This window comes from Rhinatrema bivittatum, chromosome 1 (assembly GCF_901001135.1).
Source record: "Rhinatrema bivittatum chromosome 1, aRhiBiv1.1, whole genome shotgun sequence".
NCBI lineage: Eukaryota > Metazoa > Chordata > Amphibia > Gymnophiona > Rhinatrematidae > Rhinatrema > Rhinatrema bivittatum.
Genome location: NC_042615.1, coordinates 24,393,616 through 24,420,054, shown reverse-complemented (window position 1 = coordinate 24,420,054; position 26,439 = coordinate 24,393,616). Strand labels below are relative to the sequence as shown.

The following is a 26,439-nucleotide window of genomic DNA, read 5'->3' as shown; positions in this document are numbered from 1 at the left end:
CGAATTTAAACCACTGTGGGAATCATGTGCATAACATCAGATTCGGGGGCCTGGCAGAGGAATTGAAATGGTGCTCCTATGAAGACATCCTAGGACAGGACCGAGAAAGTCTAGTACTCAAGATCCACAAAGAAGCCTGTTTAATAATGAGAGCACTTTACTGCCAGGATGCCCAAAGCTTGCTATAACTGAGCACATTAAAACCTAGAATGACATCGTACCTTACATAATTAAAGGCCCTAAAAATAATGACAGAAGGAGAAGACAGCAACAGCTTACTCCTGGTATAAGAGCCTGGTTAATTTATACATTTTGTTTATCTTGACAATAAATTCCCATCCCACTACCAGGAAAATCAAGAAAGATTAGAAAATTAACAGGGCGCGGAAGGAAAGATGAAGGTACACTTCATGTCACTGGGATGTAGACACGGTAAACGGGAGAGAGTGTGGGCTAGCGGTTAGAGTTATGGGCTTGGCACACGGAGGACATATTTTTTAAGGTTTAGATACTTACGTGCTAATGTGCAGTAAAGTCGACGTAGCTCCAAAACCCCTTGGTAAAAACCTGCAAATGTCACCCTGTGCGCTACCAAAAATTACTGGCACGGAATAAAACCACAGGGTATTTTTGTTACAGTATCCTACTTACCAAGCACTAAGTTTGCATTGCCAAAGGAAAAAAAACAAACAAACAAGCAGCAGTGGGCCAAGTGGTCCAGCTCAGGACAAGCCTAAAATTCTGGTCATTGAAATCATGTAGTTGAGTTGGTGCTTCTAAAAAAATCTGGAGAGCTACCAGAAGAGAGAGGCAGACTAAACATAGGTCTGGAAAATGTCCTCCTTGACCCCGGGGGCAGATTGCAAGGTGAAAGAGTTAAATTTAACAACCAAAAACTCTCGCTTGCAATTTCTCTTGTATTTCCATATGTAGACCAATTTTATGAAAACACAGTATTTAGAAGACACAAAAATGCATAATTCAGCCAGGTAAGTGTACATGGAAGTCAAAGATATCTTGTTTGACTTAATGTAGCAGAAGTTCATTTTTTCGGCATGGGACGGTGTGTGGTGGAGGGTGTTAGACAGAACACACAGCCACATCAGTGTATTTATTCATCTATTTATTTATTTATAAAACCTTTCTATTCTGCCAACCCAGCAACACGCTCTTGGTGGAACAAGTTGTCCAAGGTCAGTTTCCTCTTATATTCCTCTGGACTCAAGCTGTTAGCAACAAATTGATAAAGTGACAAAAACTTAGCTTTCTTCAGCAGCACTCAAAAGACCAAGTGAATGTGGAACAGCACATGGAGCAGGAGCCTGGGAAGAGCAATGACACAGCCAAGTCTGTAGGGTGTTCCCTCTTACTACCAAGAGATTTCATATAATGCCATTAATCCACGTTTCTTGCCTAGAGCATAGCTACCCCTGGGTCTCAGGCGGCAGAAGTCTGAGGGTTTAGGGAAAACCTGGCCTGGACACCAGATGCACGTGACAAGGATCTACCTTCACCATTATAGGGTGAAGAGAGGGAAAGGATGTGAACGCTATAATAGAAATAGGCTTCATAATTGCAGAAGTCTGCTGACCGCTCAGTATCTCTTCAGAGGATTTAATGCGCTGCTATTATTAAATGGCATATGTTATCAGGTAAGCAGTGTCTCCAGAAGGTCATTGGAAAGGGAGTGCATGGGAGGATAATAGTGAAGATAGGAGGCCCTCTTCTGAGAGTTCATTAAAATTATCTCTTCCCTTTTGACTGCCGGCAGCGCCTTTCAGATTTCTGCAATTTCTCTTCCCCCATTCATTCCAACTTACTATATTTCATGTACGTTTGGTTCAAAGAAGAAAGGGAGACAAGCAGCATTTAAAAATACATAAATCTGTCAATAAGCAGTACCACATGAATTGGCGCTGTGCGTTTCACCCCCCTAGTCTGGATTGTCTAATTTTCCCTTCCATACAGATCTGATCTCCAGCTCAATTTTCCTGTGTGAAGGTGCATAGGCTTTGTCACCCGTTGTCTTCATTTTATTTTCTCTCGGGAATGTCACCTTGCTCTCACTAGTTCAGTGAGCCTCTATTTGCAGATGCAACAGCAGAAAAAAAAAAAATACGAAGAAAAAACAATCCTTGTACCTATCTAGAAAAGGAGTTTTAAGTCTAAATTGTATAGCAGTGGGAGAAGTGGGATAAGCTCTGCCCCAAAATTGCCCTTTCCACTACAGATGTACTGAAGAGTACCCCCTCCCCCTCCCCCATTCCTTGTCCTTGGCAAACGTGCCCCATCCATTCGACCCTAAGAGAGTTCCCAGCCTGCCCCGTTTCTTTCTAGAACTAATGAGGTAACATCAGGGTCAGATTGAGGAGTTTCCTGCTCCTAGGCACTTTTGGTACATTTACTCCCCCCTTCCTCCTGTTAAAGTGTAGCAGAGGGCAACTCGTAGCCTGCCTGCTGCCCCCTAAAGTTTTGCCACTCTAGGCTCAGGTGCCTACTGACAAACCCCAGGCTGAATAACATTTTGAGGCTCTTAAGCAGATTCAGTTTAGTGGACATGGCAGACAGCCTCAAGAGAGCCCAGGGTATCCTGAATGGCAATCGGGCACATTTTTAATCGGCCCCGTGCGTAGAAAGCAGGGGTTATGCTCGTGGCCGGGCCTTGCGCGCACTGCGCGCATTTTCAAAGGTACCCGACCCCTGCTCCGTGCCGAAGTGCGGAGCCTAGAGAAAGGGGTGGGGAGGGGGAGGGGCTAGAGGCGGCCGGTACAGCGGAGCTGTAGGCAACAAAATAAAAATAACAAAAGGTAGGAGAAAGGGTTTAGAGGGTGGGGAGGAGAGGGGTTGGGGGGGGGGGGTAGGGAACTCGGGTAGGCCTGATTGTGTCGCCGCACGTACTGTTATAAAATAGGCCCCTCCCCTGCATGTGCTGCCCGCACATGCATGCGCGGATTATAAATATTCCGTGTGCATGTGCGCGTAGCCATGAGATTTTATAACATGCGTGGGCGAGATTCTAAGCAGGGACCTAGGGCCATCTAGTGGCTGATCCAAGGGGGTGCCACATCAGTAATGATATTTCTAGATATGTAGAGAAGTAGCAAATCTGTCACACCCTGGGAACCTTACCGCTGCCTCCCCCTTACCTAGTATGTGCCCCCAGGGAGCACATGTGAATGGTGGAGAGGTGTGTTTGCAGCACAGACACACTCTTTCCTACTCATAAGCTCTTGCTTCCTCTCTAATACCCTCCCATTTCTCAATCCTTTCCCCTCTTTTCCTCCCTCTGTCCTCTCATTCCCATCTCCTCTCAGCCTTCTGACCTCTCACGTTGCGGGTCTTCCTTTTATGCCGGTGGGGATTGGGAACCCCTGCTGGCACGGAATCTTTCACCACTGCGGGAGCCTCCATCCTCTTCTGCAGGTGGCAGATGGGAACCAGGCCAGCACTGTGTCGTTCTCTGCTACCGTGGCCGGTCTTTGTCATCTTCTGCAGGTGGCAGATGGGAACCAGGCCAGCACTGTGTCATTCTCTGCTACCGTGCAGGTCTTTGTCATCTTCTGCAGGTGGCAGATGGGAACCAAGCCAGCACTGTGTCGTTCTCTGCTACCGTGGCCGGTCTTTGTCATCTTCTGCCGGCGGGGGTGGGGTGTTCCCCCCAGCATGGCTGAATTCCTATGGAGGCAGATAAAAAAAAAACAAATCTTGTTCAGTGGAGCAATCCGCCCATGGGCAGGGAAAGCTTGCTAGGCTGGAAAAAATTGCTCGGCACATCCAGGCCCCATGGGCAATAGTTTGGGAATTCCTGCACCATTAACATCTTCCACTCTACCCGTAGAGAGGCTTTCAAAGAGTTTACTGATGGATGTACAAGCGCTTTATTCACCTTCTGCTTGTGATTTAACTAATCTGAATAATTTTGTATAATCTGAAAATTTGATTACCTCATTCATCATATTCCTTTCCAGATCATTTATAAATATATTGAAAAGCACGGGTCCCAGTACAGATCCCTGAGGCACTCCTCTGCCCACCCCCCTCCACTCCACCCCCCTCCACTGAGAAAATAGTCCATTTAATTCTACTCTCTGTTTTTTGTTTTTTAACTAGTTTGTAATCAGCGAAAGGTCATCACCACCAGTCCCATGACTTTTTACTTTTCTTAGAAGCCTCTTATGAGAAACTTTGTGAAATGCCTTCTGAAAATCCAAATATACTACATCTACCGGTTCACCTTTATCCACATGTTTATTAACCCCTTCAAAAAAGTGAAGCAGATTTATGAGGCAAGACTTGCCTTTGGTAAAGCCATGCTGACTTTGTTCCATTAAACCATGTCTTTCTATATGTTCTGTGATTTTGATGTTTAGAACACTTTCCACTAGAGATGTGAATCGTGTCCTCGATCGTCTTAACGATCGATTTCGGCTGGGAGGGGGAGGGAATCGTATTGTTGCCGTTTGGGTGTGTAAACTATCGTGAAAAATCGTTAAAATCGTGAGCCGGCACCCTAAACCCCCCTAAAACCCACCCCGACCCTTTAAATTAAATCCCCCACCCTCCCGAACCCCCCCCCCCCAAATGCTTTAAATTACCTGGGGATCCGGCGGTGGTCTAGAACGGCGGCGGTCCGGAACGGCCCCCTCAATAGAATCGTAAATTGGGGGAAGGGGGAGGGCAGGAAAACCGGCACACTAAAACCCCCTAAAACCCACCCCCGACCCTTTAAATTAAATCCCCCACCCTGTATCGTGGCCCTAACGATTTTTTGACGATTTAAAATATATCGGACGATATTTTAAATCGTCAAAAAACGATTCACATCCCTACTTTCCACTATAATTCCTGGCACTGAAATGAGGCTAACTGATCTGTAGATTCCCAGATTGCCCCTGGAGCCCTTTTTCAATATTGGGGTTACATTAGACACCTTCCACTCTTCAGGTACAAAGGATGATTCTAATCATAGGGTACAAATTTTAACTAATAGATCTGAAGTTTCACTAATAAATCTGAAATATATTGTATGAAAACCAGAAAATAAAAATGCCTATATGACAGCTCTAATTAACACAAGCTTAAAAGACTTCAACCTGACATTGTCTTCAAGGAAATCCAACTTGTGTAACAACAATAATAAAAACGTCCTTCTATGTAGTTAGAGTTCTTATTGTAACCCCTGTCCTGATCAAATCCTGCTCTGGAACCAAGAAGCCTAATCTTATGATTGACACCTTCATAGGCATAGGCGGTCAATGCCAAAACAGCCGGATGATGCAGACTTTGACCGCACACCGCACATACAGTCTTCATTGAAACGTGTTATTGACCATCATAAACCAAGTTTTCAAGACAGTGCCGAGATCTGTGTGCTGACATCATGCTTGTAAGTGATTCCCTGATGAAGGATTAATTTTCAAAACATTGCAGTGTCAGGATTGATACACAGTCAGCATGAATATATTTTGATCTTGGCATCATAACAATGAGCATTACCTGCCACAAATGATAGCTTGATAAACTAAAATAAGCATCATTCGCTCTGGGGGTTCCAATGATTATAACACATTCAACATCCACAGCTGTGGAGTTGAAGTTGCCTTAGCCCGCAAAGCATCATCAGCCTATTGAAGGCATTCATATGAGGTTCCCCCAGATGCTATTACACAATCTTTTTCCACATTTGCGTTAGACTCATTCAAAAATTTGTATTTATATCATTCTACATCTTAGAAAAACTACCAGTTAGCATAAGGAGTTGTGAATAAACTAGCCAGACACTATTGGGGTTGGATTTCCTGGAAGACAATGCTATCTTGATGCCTTTTTAGCTTGTGATTGTTAGAGCTGACACATGTCTTTTTTATTTATTTATTTATTTATTTATTTATTTATTTATTTACTTTTTATGTTGTCTTTCAGGTGCTTCAAAGCAGATTATAATGTAGGTATTTAGAAATGCAATTGAGAACAACTTTTTGAAAATCCAGCCCTGTATTTTTAATCCTTATTTTTAGAAACCTTTATTTTATAAGCACTTTTATTTTAGAAGTTCGTCCCTCATTACAGAGGTTAACATGCACTCCAACCACCATTCTTTGCTTTGTGCATAATTTAATAAAACCGCTTTCATCATTAAATCTTTCTTTTTTTTTTGTTTAATTTTTTTGCACTTACAGTCCAAATATGTGGTCATTCAAAGTCTCATGCAGTGCTACTTAGCTGTAAATTGAACAAAAGTCCTCTTCATTCATGCTTCTTAGTTTCCATTCCATGCTTCTTAGTTAAAGATATCACAAAATGACATAAATTCACTTAATTCCACAGAGAATGATGACTGGAGTTCATGTTAACCACAATAATGATAGTCCCAATTCTAAAATAAAAGTGCTTCTAAAATAAAGGTTTCTAAATATAAGGATTAAAAAATACTGCTTGAAGTCTGAGATAATAGAACCTATATTTTAAAGATATTTTTGTTGGTTACAGAGATATTTTCAGTTATAGTGTTCACCAAAAGTAGGACATCACCACAGGGTAATGCTCAAGCCCAAATCTGTTGATTTACCTCACACCAGTATTATTATTAGGGATTAATACATGGATTTCAAAAGCACTACAGCACTGAGACACTAATTCTCTCACTAACAGATATCATTCTAAGAGGTTTTGATAACGGTAAACATTATATTCTAATAATGCTAGACTTATCATCAGCCTTCCACACAGTAAACCATAAAATACTACTAAAAAGACTAGAAGAAATGGGATTACATAGCAAAGCAATAAACTGGTTCAGTTCATATCTAAATAATAGGTTCTTTCAAGTTCAGATCAACAACGTATTATCTGAAAAAGTCAATCTCAAAACAGGAGTACCACAGGGATCAGCCCTCTCTGCAACCCTCTTTAACATACATGCTGCCCCTATGTCATCTGCTAGCAGGTCTAGGAATCATACATTTATTTATTTATTTATTTAACATTTTTTATATACTGAGGTTCTGGTAACAATGTTACTAATCACTTCGGTTTACATATAACATTAGGATGACTAAACATATGAGTCTTACATAGAACAGGCGAGTGAACTTGGACAAAATTGAATTAAAGATAAGGCATAATAAGACAACAAATAAATAACAACAAACTTCTGGACAGGCAATAAGAAAGAATCAATACATCTATGCAGACGATATTCAACTAATTTTACCAATCAAGGACACACTAGAGAAACGTTAATCTTAGCTAACATGTACTTAGACATTATAAAACAACTGCTAAACTGAAGGGAACTTGTGATTAATATTGAAAAAACAGAATTTCTACACTTAGAACCGGAAAATATTGAAATCATGCAAACTCCAATAATCCTCAAAGACAATCAGAAAACTGAAATAGCAGAAAAAATATGAAACCTTAGAATAATAATGGACCCAGAAATCAATCTAAAACAACACATATCGCTAAAAGTAAAAGAAGGCTATGGAAAACTCATGATACTCAGAAAACTAAAACCATTACTAACCCTAACTGATTTCAGATCAGTACTTCATGCACTAGTTTTCTCCAGCACGGACTACTGTAATGCCCTTTTACTAGGACTCCCGAATACAACATTAAGGCCACTTCAAATACTTCAAAACACAGCAGTGAGAATACTAACTAGAAAAAGGAGGAGGGACCATATAACCAAAACCCTGGCAGAATTACCTATTGAACACATATTTAAATACAAAGCCCTATGTACCATACATAAACTAATACATGATGAAAAATCGGACTGGCTAAACACTAGAGATGTGAATCGGAACCGGAATCGGATCGGTTCCGGTTCCGATCCAAATCTTAAACTTTTTATCGCCCGGCCCGATTGGTTTTTTTATTATCGGCTGCGCCCGATTCGATAAACAAAAAACCCTCCCCCACCCTCCTGAACCCCCCAAAAAGGTTTTAAAATTACCTGGTGGTCCAGAGGGCGCGGGGAGCGATCTCCCAATCTCGGGCCATCGACTGCGTTAATAAAAATGGTGCCGATGGCCCTTTGCCCTTACCATGTGACAGGGTATCCGTGCCATTGGCCGGCCCCTGTCACATGGTAGGAGTACTGGATGGCCGGCGCCATGTTTAAAGATGGCGCCAGCCATCCAGTGCTCCGGCCGATGGCCCGAGAGCGGGAGATCGCTCCCCGTGCCCCCACTGGACCACCAGGTAATTTAAAAAGGTTTTGGGGGGGTCGGGAGGGTGGGGGAGGCTAAGGGGGTCAGTTTAAAGGGTCAGGTGGGGTTTTTTTTATTGGGCCATCGGCGCCATTTTTATTAGTGGCAGCCAAAATGGCACCGATGGCCCAAGAGCGGGAGATCGCGCCAGGACCGCCCCACTGGACCACCAGGTAATTTAAAATATTTTGGGGGGGTTTGGGAGGGTGGGGGAGGGTAAGGGATTTGGTTTAAAGGGTCAGGGTGGGTTTAGGGGTTGTTTTGGTGTGCCGGTTTTCCCGCCCTCCCCCCAAATAACTCCCGTACCCGATTAATGATTTTTTAACGATAAATCGGGGGAATTTGTATTGTATCGCACACTCTAACGATTGTTGATGATTTAAAAAATATCTGACGATTTTTTAAATCGTCAAAAAACGATTCACATCCCTACTAAACACAGCATTACGAGTGCACGTCCCACACAGAAACCTTCGATTGGCAAATAAAGCACTCTTAACCATTCCCTCAGTAAAAACAGTGAAACTAACTCAAGTGAGAGAAAGGGCCTTAGCTTTAGCAGGCCCCACACTCTGGAAAATAATGGCCCTAGAGATCAGATTGCAAAGAGATCTCAAAACCTTTAAGAAAAGTTTAAAAACATGTCTTTCTAAACAAGCATTTTATAAAGAGACTGGAGAATGAAAATATTCAGGAATAGGCAGAAGAACACCAGCACACAGCACTATTCTAAGAATGCGCATTTCAATAATCTATGAACTCTACCTCACAATAAACGTAATTGTAAACACTATATATATGATTTTTACCCGTGTACACCTGGTCATGACCTACTTCACTAAACAAGTGATTGTCTTTAATGATTTATTGTAACTGAACCTTTTGTGGCACCTGTTAGAATGTACTATAGTATGCACCCACCTACATTCATTTATGTCCCTACATGTAAACCGTTGCGATGGTATATTACTTAGCGACGGTATAGAAAAGATTTTAAATAAATAAATAGATAGATAAATGTGCATTCATTTTTAACAAATGCAAAACATGAGGTAATTTTTTGTTTTTTTATTTTATTTTATTTATTTATTTATGGCTTTTTTATACCGATGTTCGAAGGACATCACATTGGTTTACATGTGTAGAAGCAAAACATCACATCAGTTTACATGTGTAAAAGCAAAACATAAAATGGAAACTGCAGTACAATGAACGGAACAAAGGCAAACTAATAAGGTAAAACTGGGTAAGGTGAAAATAGATAAATAACATTATAACATAATAACATTATAAACAAGGAATTTACAGTGTCAGTAAATGCAGCTTTGTGGGTGGTAAGAGCAGGGGAGAAGGATTATGTGTGTGGAACAAACTAGAAATAGCCTCCTACAAGAATACCCAAAAATTTGGAGGGATTTTTGTATTGGCTGCATTTTTTGTTAAACTAGGCCATTGGTAGGACTAGGCCTTGGTGCAGGGCCTGGCGCCAAATCCTAGGCTTATGTTGGGCCTGGTGCTGAAGCTTGGTCCTGGCCCCAAAGCCTAGGCCTGGTGTTGAGGCTTAGTTCCAATCAGAGGTTTAATCCCAGTCCTGGTCTGGTGCCTAGTCAGCACTTTGGCCTAGTCCTGAAGTCTGGCCTTGTCCTTCAGGCCTGGTCCTGTCACCGGGGCTTGAACCATGGTCTGGGCCCCGTACCAAAGCATATGGCCAGTGCTGGGGCCTGGCCATGAGATATATGTTCAGTGCCAGAGCCTGGCACAAAGGTCTAGGCCCTAGTCATAACCCAGTCCTGAGGCCAGATCCTGGCACTGAGGCATAAGCATGGTGCCAGGGCCCATCCCTGATACCTGGTCCAAATGCTGAGGCCTTGGCATGGGCCTCTCCATATCTTTATGTACCAGTGTGTCAAAAAGTTGGAAGACCCAGGCCTAGGCCTCAATTCCAATGCCTAGGACCATATTGGGCCTGTTGCTGAAGCTTGTTCCCAGCACCAGGGCCTAAGCCATGACTTGCATGAAGGGTCTATGCATCAAGGCATAGACCCAGTGCTGGGGCTTGGCCATAAGACCTAGGCTCAGTGTAGGAGCTTGGCTCCAAGGCCTAGGCCAAGTGCTGGAGGCCAGATCTGATGGCTAGTCCTATTTCCAAGGCCTAAGCTTGGTACAGAGGCCCAGCCCTGAGACCTGGTTCCAGCACTGAGACCTAGGCATAGCATAGGGGCTGTCCATGAGATCTGGTCCTGGTGCTGAAGCTTAGGCCAGGGCGTCTCCATGTCTTCTTCATGTCCTGGTAGTTCAAAAAGTTGGAAGACCAAAGCCCAGGCCTCAGCAGTGAACCAGACATCAGGGCTGGGCCCTGGAGCCAGAACTAGACCTCGGTGCTGAGACTAGGTCTCAAAGCTGGGCCTTGGGGATCAGACCCTGGCCATTTTTGGCCTAGGATGGCCCAGTCAAGGCTGCTGGAGGCATTTATTTATTTATTTATTTTTGCAGTTTGCGTTTCTTTGTTTCTGGTCTCATTTTCTAATTTAATTTTTTTTTCTTGTTTGGCAAAAAAAACCCCAAAAAACTGAAAAATTTACATAAACCTAATCCAAGCAAAATCCTCAAAATTTACAAAAACAAACCAAACTGAAAATGTTTTGGGCTGTGCATACCTGTTTATTATAAACTCATACAGTAAATAAGCTCGAATCTTCTTCGGGGACAATGCAGAAGGGCTTAGTATACATGAATGGGAGGACTGAAGAAACCATGGAAAGGCTGATAGGAAGAGCAAGAGATATTTTGGATGTGAATCGTAACCTTTAAAAAGGAGATAGAGCAGCTTTTAAACTAGAACAAAGGGGAAAGCCGACAGTGAACGAGTGAGATAATCAAATTTGCAGATGACACAAAATTGTTCAGAGTAGTTAAATCACAAGCAGATTGTGATAAATTCCAGGAAGACCTTGTGAGACTGGAAAATTGGGCATCCAAATGGCAGATGAAATTTAATGTGGATAAGTGCAAGGTGATGCATATAGGGAAAAATAACCCATGCTATAATTACAGGATGTTGGGTTCCATATTAGGTGCTACAACCCAAGAAAGAGATCTAGGTGTCATAGTGGATAACACATTGAAATCGTCGGTTCAGTGTGCTGCGGCAGTCAAAAAAGCAAACAGAATGTTGGGAATTATTAGAAAAGGAATGATGAATAAAACGGAAAATGTCATAATGCCTCTGTATCGCTCCATGGTGAGACCGCACCTTGAATACTGTGTACAATTCTGGTCGCCGCATCTCAAAAAAGATATAATTGCGATGGAGAAGGTACAGAGAAGGGCTACCAAAATGATAAGGGGAATGGAACAACTCCCCTATGAGGAAAGACTAAAGAGGTTAGGACTTTTCAGCTTGGAGAAGAGACGACTGAGGGGGGATATGATAGAGGTGTTTAAAATCATGAGAGGTCTAGAACGGGTAGATGTGAATCGGTTATTTACTCTTTCGGATAGTAGAAAGACTAGGGGACACTCCATGAAGTTAGCATGGGGCACATTTAAAACTAATCGGAGAAAGTTCTTTTTTACTCAACGCACAATTAAACTCTGGAATTTGTTGCCAGAGAATGTGGTTCATGCAGTTAGTATAGCTGTGTTTAAAAAAGGATTGGATAAGTTCTTGGAGGAGAAGTCCATTACCTGCTATTAAGTTCACTTAGAGAATAGCCACTGCCATTAGCAATGGTTACATGGAATAGACTTAGTTTTTGGGTACTTGCCAGGTTCTTATGGCCTGGATTGGCCACTGTTGGAAACAGGATGCTGGGCTTGATGAACCCTTGGTCTGACCCAGTATGGCATTTTCTTATGTTCTTATGTTCTTATGTTTTAACGATTTAAATTATCGTCTGATAATTTTAAAATTGTCATTAACGGTAAGGGACTCGATACAATAGGAATTCCCTCGATTTATCGTGAAAAATCGTTAAATCGAGTACGGGAATTATTTGGGGGGAGGGCGGGAAAACCGGCACACCAAAACAACCCCTAAACCCACCCCGACCCTTTAAAACCAATCCTTTACCCTCCCCCACCCTCCCGAACCCCCCAAAATGTTAAATTACCTGGTGGTCCAGTGGGGGGGGGGGGGGGGGTGTCCCAGTGCGATCTCCCGCTCTCGGGCCATGGCGCCATTTTGGCTACCACTGATAAAAATGGCGCCGATGGCCCGATAAAAAAAAACCCACCCCGACCCTTTACAAATTACCCCTTTAGCTTCTCCCACCCTCCCACCCTCCCGACCCCCCCAAAAACCTTTTACATACACCTGGTGGTCTAGCGGGGGGTCCGGGAGCCATCCCTTCAATCATACCCTCGGTGCCGGTGCCGGTGCTGGACTGGTTTCAAAATGGCACCGATCGCCTTTGCCCTCACTATGTCACAGGGAGCGACGGTCGCTCCCTGTGACAAAGTGAGGGCAAAGGCGATCGACTGCCAGTATGCAGTCGATCTCCATTAGGACAGCCCTTTGACCCAACCAGATTTGGCCAGATAATTCAGCCGGCTAACTATGAATATCAAGTTAACTGGTTACCTTATCTGGTTAACTTGATTCCTCAACAAATACACCCATTCCCTGCCCCTGATGTAGCCAGCTAAAAACTTATCCAGATAAGTGACTTATCCAGCTAAGTTGTGCCCACTTATCCTAGCTCAGCAATACCACTTAGTTGGATAAGTAGTACTTATCCAGTTAAGTGCCATTTTGAATATTGGCCTCATATTTGAGATTAAATAAAGCCTTGGACATTGCAGATGACTTTCTTTGTAGGCAAGGATAATAGATAGAAAACTCTAATATGGAAGTTACTCTAATGTTGGTTCGCAATTGCTCAGATTCTGCTCTGGCACAAGATTTTTAGTTAAAAAATGCCAGACGAATTGACAGTTAAGGAAATCCAAGAATGTCTTAATGGCTATGGGGGAAAACCTAGAGTGAAAACTAGCTGGGAGGGTGGCAATATATGTTAAGGATGGCACAGAGACAAGCAGGACACAAGTTTTACAGGAATCCTCATGGATAGAAATTCCAAGTGTAAAATGGAAGAGTAATGGGGACATATTACTACCCAACTGATGAGGACTGTAAAATGTTAACAGAGAATTGACTGGTATAAAATGGACAACATAATAATAATAGGAGACATCAATTATCCAAGCATTGATTGGGTAAATGTGACATCAGTGCCTGCAAGGGAAGTACATTTTTTAAATGCCATTAATGACTGCTTCATGTAGCAGTTGGTCATGGAACCAACAGGGTGAAGAACATTAGATCTAGTTCACAGTGAAATGCAGGATCTGATGCAAAAGATAAAGGTAATAGATCTGCTTGGCAACAGTCGATATCCATACAATCTGGATTACAGACACCAATTCAGGATGTCTTAACCAGTCAAAAAATGGCCATCAAAGGCGCAAAGGACATCCATGCAAGAAAGGGCGTACATGGATGTACAATAAATATATGGATAAAGAACAGTAGCTATTCCTACATACAACAGGTTGATACTATTATCAATAATAACACACTGCAAAAATGAATAATGCAAGTTACTTGAGACTTGATAGGCTAAAGCTCTACTTGATGAAACCTGTAGGGTATGTCTTATGTTCGTATGTTCTTTTGTTTTTGATACAGGCCAGAGCTATCCATCGACCATGTTGGCAATGTATCTTTTGCCCATGGACAACTCACTTTGGGTTGCTCAAGCACGATGTGGTACGAAGGTACCAGCTCAGCTCATGGGCAATTCTAGCCCTATATGTTCAGTGACCTGGACCCCGTGGCCAATTGAAAACTTGCTGTTCCTGGGTTGCCAAAATTTCTGTGTGCTTCACATTTTTTCACCACCGTAAATTTTCAGAATCCAGTTGGTATCATTGCAGGGATGACCCTGACCTCACCCTAGCCAAATTTTGCATTGGTCTTAAAGGCAATGATGAGGCGCATGAAGAAGTATATCGCATTTGATTCCTTCGGGGTCCAGCGGTGAACTTGGCCTGCGCGATCGGCGCTGAAGCCCGTCGGGGTAAGGCCTCTTGTTCCGCTCACCCCGATCGGGCTCACTCGCCGATCGCCGGCCCTTCTATCCAGCAGCCCTCCAGCAGCTCACCTTCCTGCAAGGCCGCGAACTTCCGCTCTCTTCGGCCTCGACCTGGGCCACGAGCCCTTGCTTCCTGCAGGCCCCGACCCGAGCGAACATCCGGACCCGGAGACCTCGTGCCCTGCAGGCCTCGACCCGAGCCGCGAGCCCACGCCCCAGAACCGCCAGCACAAAACAAGAAACGCCCACGAAAACGTCGCGGCGGTGACGTCAGAGGCGCGACCGACCGGCGGGGTATTTAAACCGCCACCCTCCCTGGCGTCGCGCGCCGGGCGTCGCGCGCACGAAGGAGCGCGACAAAGGGGCCTGCCCCTTTGTTTCGCCCCTTCGATTCGCCCCGAGCAGTACCCCACCAGCACCGTACTAGTGCTCACCCTATGCCCACCCTGCACTCTACCTGCTAGCGCTCATCCTGCAACAACTTCCAGCGCTCACCAAACAACAATCCAGCGCTCAAACAACAATCCAGCGCTCACCAAACAACCATCCAGCGCTCACCAAACAACAATCCAGCGCTCACCAAACAACCATCCAGCGCTCACCAAACAACAATCCAGCGCTCAAACAACAATCCAGCGCTCACCAAACAACCATCCAGCGCTCACCAAACAACAATCCAGCGCTCACCAAACAACCATCCAGCGCTCACCAAACAACAATCCAGCGCTCACCAAACAACCATCCAGCGCTCACCAAACAACAATCCAGCGCTCACCAAACAACCATCCAGCGCTCATCCTACAAACAACAATCCAGCGCTCACCAAACAACCATCCAGCGCTCACCCTACAAACAACCATTCTGCACTCATCCTACAAACAACCATCCTGCGCTCTTCCTGAACTCTTCCAGCAAGCAGCTAACCAGCGTTCATCCAGAGCCCTAACCTCCCAATTAATTTATCCTCTCATCCTAGCCTCCCCCCCCATTGGCCTTCCATTTTAACCTCAGCGACATCTTACCTCAGCGACAGCCAGTTAACCATCCATTATGTCTCCAGCTCTTCCAATACCAACGTTGCAACACCGCCTCCTACCTAAAAGACCATCCACCAGACAAGCCATTCACAACAACTTAAAATCACTCACCCCTATTCTGATTGCACCAATCACACAGCTTTTAGGCCTCACCCTCTTCTCACTCTCACTCTTCAATGCACAATCCCTAACAAAAAATCCCTTATTTTCAACGATTATCTCACCGACGCCAAGCCTGATATTTGTGCTGTAACCGAAACATGGCTTAAGCCCACAGATACAGCTTTAATAAACCAACTCCCTACGCTGACCTACGACTTCTTCTCACTCCCGAGACTGAAAAAAAGAGGAGGTGGAATCCTTCTAGCTACTAAAAAAAGTCTTAATTTCACCCAACACCCATTCACTTCTAACACAAAACTGGAAGTCGGTTTCTTCACATCACAACATCTTCAAATCCTCCTTGTCTACGCCCCCCCAGGGCTCCTAGAAGCAGACATCTCCCCAATCCTCGAAATCACCACCACACTCATCGACCTGGATTCTCCAACAATCATCTTAGGAGATTTCAATCTGCACATAGACAATCCTTCACCATCTAATAGCTGCGTAACCCTCCTCACAGCCCTTCAGCAATGGGATTCCAACAATTAGTCAACGAACCCACTCACAAAGCGGGTCACACACTGGACTTGATCTTCAGCAACAAAGGCATTACGACTACATCAAATTTGAAGATCCAAAAAGTACCATGGTCGGACCACATGCTTATCTCTACCTCTTTCACTTTGAAAGAAACCACCACTCCTAATATCCCTTCACCTTCATTCCAATACAGGAGGCGATGCTCCCCAGATGATCTCAACAACTTGCTAGAGTCACAGCTCCCTCTATTAGATCTCACCGACCCGAACACTGCCATTCGCTCCTGGAATAATATAACAGAAAATCTAGCAAACAAGCTCTGCCCTTCAACTATAAAAAAATCTCACACCAATGCCTCCAACAGACAACCTTGGTTCACCAATGAACTCAGAAAACTAAAACAAAGTTTAAGAAAGAAAGAAGCGACTTGGCGTAAAACTCCTTGTGACTTCACCATTTCATCATACAAATCCACGCTATACCAATACAAAGCCCTCACTTTCAAAATCAAAAAAGATTACTTTGCATCTAAGATTCACAACTTGGTCTTTGATTCTAAAGCCCCTCTTCGCTTATGTATCCAGCCTCACCCAAACTATAACCACGAGAAATCCCCAGCGACTTGACACAATCCAAAGCTGAAGAACTCGCCCAGTTTTTCCAAAATAAAATCAACAATCTTTTAACTCAACTGCCTTCCAATACAGCTGATGCCCTCCCGACATATAATCACCCGACTTACATAAACTCCAGCCTAAACACTTCTGAGCCCATCTCTTCCACTGAGATACAAACCATCCTGAGAAGAATGAAACCTTCGTCTCATCCTGCTGACCTCATCCCCACCAAACTACTCCTATCTATTCCTGACTCAATAGCCACATCATTAAACAACCATCATCACTGCTCTCTAGCCCAAGGATCCTTCCCAGATGATCTCAAAATGGCCTCAATCTCACCACTCCTAAAGAAACCCAACCTTGACCCGAAGGACCCCAACAACTTCCGACCCATTGCTAACCTCCCATTCATCGCCAAGATCATGGAAAAACTAGTCAACTCTCAACTGTCAAACTACATCGAAGACAATAATCTCTTCTTTGCCCCTCAACACGGATTCCGAAAAAACCGAGGCACAGAATCTCTCCTTATCTCTTTGACAGACCATCTCCTACTGGGCCTCGACAAAGGAAACTCATTCCTTTTGATCTTGCTAGACCTATCCGCAGCGTTCGACACGGTCAACCACGCTATCCTCCTAAACCAGTTGTCATCCATAGGAATCAGAGGCACCGTCTTTTCCTGGTTTTAAAACCTTTCTCAACAATAGAGGTTACAAAGTCAAACTCCAAAACAAGGAATCCTCAAGATTTGACTCTACCATAGGAGTCCCACAAGGTTCTTCATTATCTCCGACTCTATCAATATTTACCTTCTTCCTCTATGCCAACTTCTCACCGACCTCAATCTAAAGTTTTTTCTATACGCAGACGATATCCAAATCATCATCCCCATCAAAGACACATACTCTAATACTCTTGACTACTGGGAATCATGCCACCAAAAAATCAAACAACTACTCAACAGTCTACACCTCATCTTAAATTCCTCCAAGACTGAGATCCTTCTTATCTCACCTGAAAACAACACCAACAACAGTACTCTTCCCACCAATCTCCCTACCACACAAACTAGAGACCTAGGAGTGTTAATAGATAACCGGCTAAACTTCAAAGCACACATCAACAAAACAACCAAAGACTGTTTCTACAAACTCCAGGTCCTGAAAAGGATAAGAACCTCTTTTCCACGCTCAAGACTTCAGAACGATCATCCAAGCAGTCATATTTTCGAAACTGGACTACTGCAACTCCCTATTGCTAGGTCTACCTTCATCATACTCCAAACCACTACAGATGGTTCAAAATTCAGCTGCCCGTATTCTGACAGGCGCAAGGAAAAGAGACCACATTTCACCCATCCTGAAAGAGCTTCATTGGTTACCCCGTATACTTCCTCATCATGTATAAAGCCTTAACTATCACCTATAAAACTATACATCAACTCACCACTCTCGATCTCCAATTCCCTCTCCAAGTACATAATTCCACCAGACCTACCAGAGATGCATATAGAGGTTCCCTCCTGGTTCCCCCAGCGAAAACAGCCAAACACATTACCGTAAGAGATCGTGCCACCTCCACAGCTGGCCCTCTACTGTGGAATTCCATTCCTACAGACCTCAGACAGGAGCCTTGCCTCCCAAATTTTAGGAAAAAACTTAAGACTTGGTTATTCAAGCAAGCCTTTCCGGACACAACTCAATGACACAATCCAATAACTCCTAAATCACCTTGCAGTTTGTTTATAACATTTATCTATTTTGTATACTACATTTAAATTGTATATTGTTTAAACCATTTTCTATCCTCTTTTCTATTTTCCTACTCCAAGTTTGGCCACCTTGTTAAATGTAACTGTACCTTCTGTCACCACAGTTCTAGTTCTTTGTTCTTAAGTTCTATGTATTTTATTGCACCCCCATTCTATGTAAACCAGCAAGATATGTTTTCATGATTGCCGGTATATAAAAACTTTAAATAATAAATAAATAAATAAATAAAATTTCCTGAGGTCCCAATACAACTGCAGGATGTCTGCAGTAAGTTCATGGCAATTGCAGGGATATAGACTGCGCCTATATTGCATTGACTCCAAAGTCAATAGAGAAGAGTTTCTTACAGAACCGCAAGCAATTCCATTTGATAAATGTGCAAGTTGTATGTGATGCATCTTTAATGTTGTATGTGAACATCTTTAATGTTGTTGCAACGTTTCCTGGGAGCTGCCATGACTCCTGCATTTTTGCACATTCATCGCTTGGAGTCCATTTCCCACAGAGGAGATATGGTGATGGCTGACTGCTCAGTTAATGACATTGGCTAAGGGACAGGGCTCTAGATATCCAGATGGGATGATGACATGTGGTGTGTTGTGTTAATTTCTGAAAGTTTCTTGTTTAGGACTGTAGTGTTAGGGTGGTTAGGTATAAAATGAGTATATGTATATTTATAAGTAATGTGAATCTTTGTTTATGCTTGCTGTAATCACTGTAATGTTTTTTGATGCATTCTTGGTTATACCTCATATAGGTGATGGTGGCTATGGCTGTAAGCCTTGGTTGCTAACTCTGCTTCAGTCCCCACACACCACTTTGGAAATGCGCTATAATGAGGCTCATGCCAGTACAAGAAACATGATAGAGCGGACCTTCAGAGTATTGAAAGGCATATTCAGATGCTTGGATCGCACCAGTAGAGCCCTGCAATATAGTGCGGAAAAGGTAATGAGCATTATTATAGCCTGCTACATGCTACACATCAATAAACATACACACGGTAAATGCGACTCCAATATTACTCTAAGACTCCAACATTGCTCTAAGCTTCAATGGCAAGAGGAAATGTGGAAAAAAGGATTTGCATTCACAAAAAAGCGGGGAGTAGCTTGCTTGTTATGGTGGTTACTACCCCAAACCAAATAAGCCTGATACTTCACTTTCAATGCATAACCAGCATAGCTCTCTGCTTCAACAGCAGGGGAGAAAGTCTGATACTTCGTGCATATCCAGCATAGCTCTCTGCTTCAATGGCAGGGGAGAAAGTCCGATACTTCACTTTCAATGCATATTCAGCATAGCTCTCTGCTTCAATGGCAGGGGGAATGAAGAAAAGTGGATCAATATACAGACAACAACCAACAAGGACTGAATTACATAGTCTGGGTAAACAAATAAGCATGGGTGTAGCTTGCTTATTGAAGCGGTTACTACCCCTAACTAATTAAGCTAGATGCAGCTCTCTAGGGATGTGAATCGTTTTTTGACGATTTAAAATATCGTCCGATATTTTTTAAATTGTCATTAATCGTTAAAGAGTGTGATACAATAGAAATTCCACCGATTTATCGTGAAAAAAATGTTAATCGGGTTAGTGCACACTAACGGGAGTTAGGACACAACCTAAAAACCCTCTCCGACCCTTTAAAACCACTCCCTAAGCCTCTACCACCCTCCCGACCCTCCCAAAAATGTTTTAAAATTACCTGGTGGTCCAGCGGGCATCCCGGGAGCATTCTCTCACGCTCGGGCTGTCGGCCGATAAACAAAAACCCCACCCCGACCCTTTAAAACCACTCCCTTAGCCTCCACCACCCTCCCGACCCCCCCAAAAAAATTTTTAAAATTACCTGGTGGTCCAGTGGGCCACGGGAGCGATCTCCCGCTCTCGGACCGTCAGCTGCCACTAATAAAAATGGCGCCGATGGTCCTTTGCCCTTACCATGTGACAGGGTAACCGTGCCATTGGCCAGCCCCTGTCACATGGTAGGAGCACTGGACGGCCGGCACCATTTTTAAAGATGGCGCCGGCCGTCCACTGGATGACACTATCAAAATGCATACTTTCACTTGCTCCTGTGTTGGCACCGTACAGTGCAGCCACACCGGCCATGACCTCTGGGTACATAGTATTCAGAACAAGCTCTTTGAGGGGGGTCAAAACAATATTACATTGTGACCCCCCACCAGTCCTCTTTGCTGCCGCCTGAATTTTGGTGGCCTTTTCTTTTACCTTCTTTCTAGCGTCATGCCACCGGTGCTGGATCTGTTTGACCTCCCTGGGCGTTACAGACAGGGAGATGACATCCAGCGTGATCTTTTCCCAAATCTGTTTCTTCATAGAGGAAGAAGCCTTAGATTGGAAGAAAACTTTGTAGTTCTCACAGACTGAATGGCACAGTAGCTCCTTCTCGCCGTCCATAAAGCGAGCATCACATTTTCACTTCTTGGATGGTTGGCTACCACTAGTGCAGATCTCTGGCCTCTCTCTCCAGCTGAGAAATGGTACATTTTGCCGACATGACAATCGGTGCATGAATGAAAAAAAAAAACCCGCATACGACAGTCATTAATATACAATATAAATAAATTGAAGATAACATGTCGGAATATCAACTGCGCAGTGGTAGATGTCAATATTACTTTCTACTAATAGTTTCTGGAAGAAGGGAAAAGCTGGCCAGAACAAAGAAGCAGGGCACATGGACATCATGTACATATGAGAAAAATGAAATTAATGAAAGGAGAATACCAGCCGCATGGCTACTATTAACAGACACTGGTACATGCAGTTAATGGTCAGAACAAAGAAGCAGGACACATGGACAGAATGAATATATGAGAAAAAAACGCAGTTAATTAAAGGAGCAGGACTTGCCAACTGACTAGAGGCTTGTAATGTGTGGCCATGTGGGGCCACCAAGCATGGAGGTTCTCATTTCTTTCCTGGATGTCCATGTCTCTGAGCATCTTTACGGGCCTGTGCCAGACTGCTTGAGCCATGAGTACCCACAAAAGTTGTGGGGCCACCGAGCATGGAGGTTCCCGCTTCTTTCCTGGATATCCATGACTCCAAGTTTCCATTATGGGCCTGTTATGGACCACCCAACCATGAGCACCCAGAAATGTTGTGGGGCCACCAAGCATGGAGGTTCCCACTTCTTTCCTGGATATCCATGATTCTGAGTGTCCATTCTGGGCCCATGCCAGACCACTTGAGCCATATGGTGGCCCGGGGAAAGGAGAGTCCATGACTGCGTCTCTTACCTGTTGAAATTTAAGGGATGCCAATGTTGATCTCGCTATTGCTGTGATATACATGGCACCAGTTCCCACCAGTCTGTATATAATATTGACCCAATCTGAACTGAATAGAAAAGGACAGTCTCACTCTGAGCAGCAATTTATATACCTCCCAGGCAGGATTATGATGTGTGGAATGATATCACAATGGGGGAGCTATGAGAGATAGCTATGATATATGAAAATGTAAAATGGATAAATTGGAAACTCTTATTTGTTATTATTTGTTATTACTTTTTATTCTTCTATCTGACATGTATGCCCTTTTGACAGAAGTTCAATGCATTTATAAGTTCATGCGAGATACTGTATGGTAGTCCGAAAAAGTAAAATCAGTAGCATTATGGACGCTCTTTTTTTGACCTTCGTGAGATTTTTTGGCTCTTTTGTGATTTGTGTCTTTTATGAATACTGTATTATGCATCTAATACAGTGTGTGCGTTAAAAAAGCAAGCATCCGAAACGGATGCACTTTTTCACCGTGCCAATATTGTATCGGCCTGAATGTAAATAAATTAGAAATATCACTGGAGGGTGAAAACTAAGGAAATCTACCGCAGGAATATGTAACTATAAAACGGGAAACTAGGATAAAATGAGGAAATGTTAGAAAAAATCGAAAAAGAGCAATTCACAAGATTAAAAACTTGTAAGATGCATGGACATTGTATAATTGACCATCCTTGAGGCCCAGAAAAAATGTATTCCATGCATTAAAAAATGTAGAAGGAAAGCCAAATGAATGCCAGTATGGTTTAATAGTGAAGTAAAAGAGAATTTAAGGCCAAAAGGGTATTTTTCAAATCAAGGAATGGAGATCCAAATAAGGAAAATAGAAAAGAGCATAAGCACTACAAAATTAGATGTAAAAAAGTAATCAAAATTACGAAGAGAGAATTTGAAATTAAGTTTGCCAGAGTGGTAAAAAATAGTAATACAATTTTTTTCAAGTACATTTGAAGGTCTGTCAGAGAGTCATTTCGGCAGCTATATGACTGAAGGGTAAAAGAAGTACCCAAAGAAGACAAAGAAATATCACTAAATCTAAATTAATTCTTTGTTTCTGTCATACTCACAGCAGAAATATTTTTTGATGGTGATGACACTGAGTGACTGAACAAAATCACTGTGAAACTGGAGGATATAAGAAACAGACTGACAGACTAAGGAATAACAAATCACCAGGTTAAGATGGTATCTATCCCAAAGTTTAGAAGACACTGAAACATGAAATTGCAGATCTGTTTTTAGTGATTTTCAACTTTCATTTCCATTATTACATTTTAATTTTATATTATTCCATTTATAAATCACTTTCCAGACAAAATTGCCCAAAGTGATGTTCAAACAGAAAATATATATATTATAATAATGTAAAACAGAATACATATACATATAATACAATAATAAAATAAAAATAAAAAACAAGTAAAACATACATGAATTTATAAAAGACAGTCCAGCATTGCAACCCTTGGCAAGGACCAAATAGCTTGTACTCTGTTCCATCTCTATCATTCTCAATCACTCTTAGAGGGTATTAACCATGTTTTAAGCCTTTTTCTAAAGATTGACTTCTTTTCTTAGTGGATATGGAAGAGAATTCCAAAACCGAGACAAGACAGTTGAGAAGCTCTATTTTGGATTTGCACATGATGAAAGGCTTCTGCCACTGGAAGCTGTAACACAGATTTCTGATTAGACCAAATGGACTGCCTACTCTCATAACACTCTTCCTACCTCTCAAATTGGGGGCAGGGAGAGGTAATTAGCTATCATTTAAAACAGCCACCCTTCCTGAAGACTGGGGGGTAGCCAATGTAATACCAATTTTTAAAAAGGACTCCAGGGGTGATCCAGGAAACCATAGACTGATGTCAGTGCTGGGTAAAATGATAGAAGCTTTTCATAAAAACAAAATTACTGGCCACATAGAGGGACATGGTTTAATGGGAGGGAGTCAATATTGTTTTTGCAAAGGGAAGACTTGCATTACCAATTTATTAGATTTTTTTGAAGTAGCAGATAAGCTTATAGATATACGTAAGCTAGTTGATACAGTATATATGGATTTACAGAACGCATTTGACAAAGTCCCTCATGAGAGAATCCTCAGGAAATTGGGAGGTCAAGGAGAAAAGAGACAGTGTCCTATTGGGGATTGGTAAGTAGATAAAATACTAGGGATGTGAATCGTTTTCCATATCGTCTTAACGATAGAAATCGTGTGGCAGGGCAAGAAAATCGTCTTAGGCACGATTTTTTAGTTAAAAAATCGTTAAAAATCGTTTTTTCCGATTAGTGCGCACTAACGGGAGTTAGTGCGCACTAACTGAAAACGATACAATTTGACACTTTTCAGGTCAGTTAAGGTCAGTTTAGGAATGAATATGTATTCCTATTGGCTGCCCTCTTATTTATTCATGTTACCAAGTTTCCTACTGACAGTATATGGGGGATGGGAAATGGAAACAGTTGGTAGCTTGACAAAACAAGTAATGTGATCAGTCAATGTGACTAGAACTTGTGCCCTAACCCTGATACCAGGGGTATTGTGATCTTCCTGCACACAGTGCCCTATCCCTATTAATACCAGGAGTGTTGTGATCTTCCTGCACACAGTGCCCTATCCCTAATACCAGGGGTGTTGTGATCTTCCTGCACACAGTGCCCTATTCCTGATACTGGGGGTGTTGTGATCTTCCTGCACGCAGTGCCCTATTCCTGATACCGGGGGTGTTGTGATCTTCTTGCACACATCCCGATATCAGGGATAGGGCACTGCATGCAGGAAGATCACAACACTCCTGGTATTAATAGGGATAGGGCACTGCATGCAGGAAGATCACAACACTCCAGGTATTAATAGGGATAGGGCACTGCATGCAGGAAGATCACAACACCCCTGGTATCAGGGATAGGGCACTGTGTGCAGGAAGATCACAATACCCCAGAGGAGTGAGGGTCAGGCAGCTCCCCCCTGTCTGTGAAGCCAGCCTCTCACTAGTAATGCAGGGAGGGAGCTGTCTCAGACTTCACCATCCTCCCCCCCCCCCCCCTTACCCACACACCATTCACTAGCTGGGACATGGGGGAAGTCAGGAGTGAGGGTCAGGCAGCTCCCCCCTGTCTGTGAAGCCAGCCTCTCACTAGTAATGCAGGGAGGGAGCTGTCTCAGACTTCACCATCCACCCCCCCCCCCCTCACCCACACACCATTCACTAGCTGGGACATGGGGGAAGTCAGGAGTGAGGGACAGGCAGCTCCCCCCTGTCTGTGAAGCCAGCCTCTCACTAGTAATGCAGGGAGGGAGCTGTCTCAGACTTCACCATCCTCCCCCCCCTCACCCACACACCATTCACTAGCTGGGACATGGGGAAGTCAGGAGTGAGGGTCAGGCAGCTCCCCCCTGTCTGTGAAGCCAGCCTCTCACTAGTAATGCAGGGAGGGAGCTGTCTCAGACTTCACCATCCTCCCCCCCCCCCTCACCCACACACCATTCACTAGCTGGACATGGGGGAAGTCAGGAGTGAGGGTCAGGCAGCTCCCCCCTGTCTGTGAAGCCAGCCTCTCACTAGTAATGCAGGGAGGGAGCTGTCTCAGACTGGTATCAGGGTTAGGGCACTGTGTGCAGGAAGATCACAACACTCCTGGTATTAATAGGGATAGGGCACTGTAAGAGATGACTGTAGTAGATTGAATAAAGATCTGATGTTTCTGCTCTCCTCACACCAAACAAAAACAACACACAAGCAGAGAAGCCCTTCTTACAAAGCTGAGCTAGTGAGTTAAGTAGGAGGAAAAGTAAACATACTGGTGCCAGTGTGGCTACTTAAAAAATACATTTACCAACAATCAATTACATATATTTGAACTGTGTACAGTTCCAGCCAGGACCACCTTTCTAAAATGCACAGTGATTGGCAAATTCAACATGCACTAGCATTTCAGGTGCCTGCTAACAAAAATAATAAACAAACAAGTTCTAGTCACGTGAGTGCTGATCATTACATTACTTTTTTTGTCAAGCTTCCAACTGTTTCCATTTCACATCCCCCCAACCATATTGGTAACATCAATAGATAAGAGCACAGCCAGCCAATAGGAATACATACATACATATTCATTCCTAAGTGACCTTTACTGACCTGGGAAGTGTGAACACTTTGTTTCATTTTCTGTTGGTGTTCGTTAGTTTCCAGTTCCATTTCCCATCCCCCCAACCATCACCTCAGTGGTAACCTTGGTAACATCAATAGATAAGAGGGCAGCCAGCCAATAGGAACACATATTCATTCCTAACTGACCTTCAGTGACCTGGAAAGTGTTTATTTGTATCATTTTCAGTTAGTGCGCACTAAATCGAGTTAGTGCGCACTAACGGGGAGTTAGTGCGCACTAACTCGAGTTAGTGCGCACTAACACGATTTAACGATTTTTAACGATAAATCGTTAGAATTTCTATTGTATCGTGTTCTATAACGATTTAAGACGATATAAACATTATCGGACGATAATTTTAATCGTTGAAAAACGATTCACATCCCTATAAAATACAGGAAACAGAGGGTAGGACTAAACGATCAGTTTTCTAAATGGAGAAAGGTCATTACTGGAGTGCCCCAGGGATCTGTACAGGGACCTGTGCTATTTAGCATATTCATAAATTATCTGAAGAAAGGAACAGCAAGGGATGTGACCAAATTTGCAGGTGGCACAACATTATTTAATATCATTAAAAC

General features: G+C 43.2%; 1 long non-coding RNA gene across 1 annotated transcript; it reads right to left on the bottom strand.

Moving 5' to 3' along the window:
* Window positions 1–3,328: 3,328 nt before the first annotated feature.
* LOC115079839 lies at window positions 3,329–21,751 on the bottom strand. Its single transcript, XR_003853396.1, has 3 exons — window positions 21,662–21,751; window positions 20,628–20,889; window positions 3,329–3,675 (listed from the first exon to the last, which is right to left on the bottom strand). It is a non-coding gene; the product is annotated as an uncharacterized LOC115079839 (long non-coding RNA).
* Between the last annotated feature and the right edge of the window lie 4,688 nt (window positions 21,752–26,439).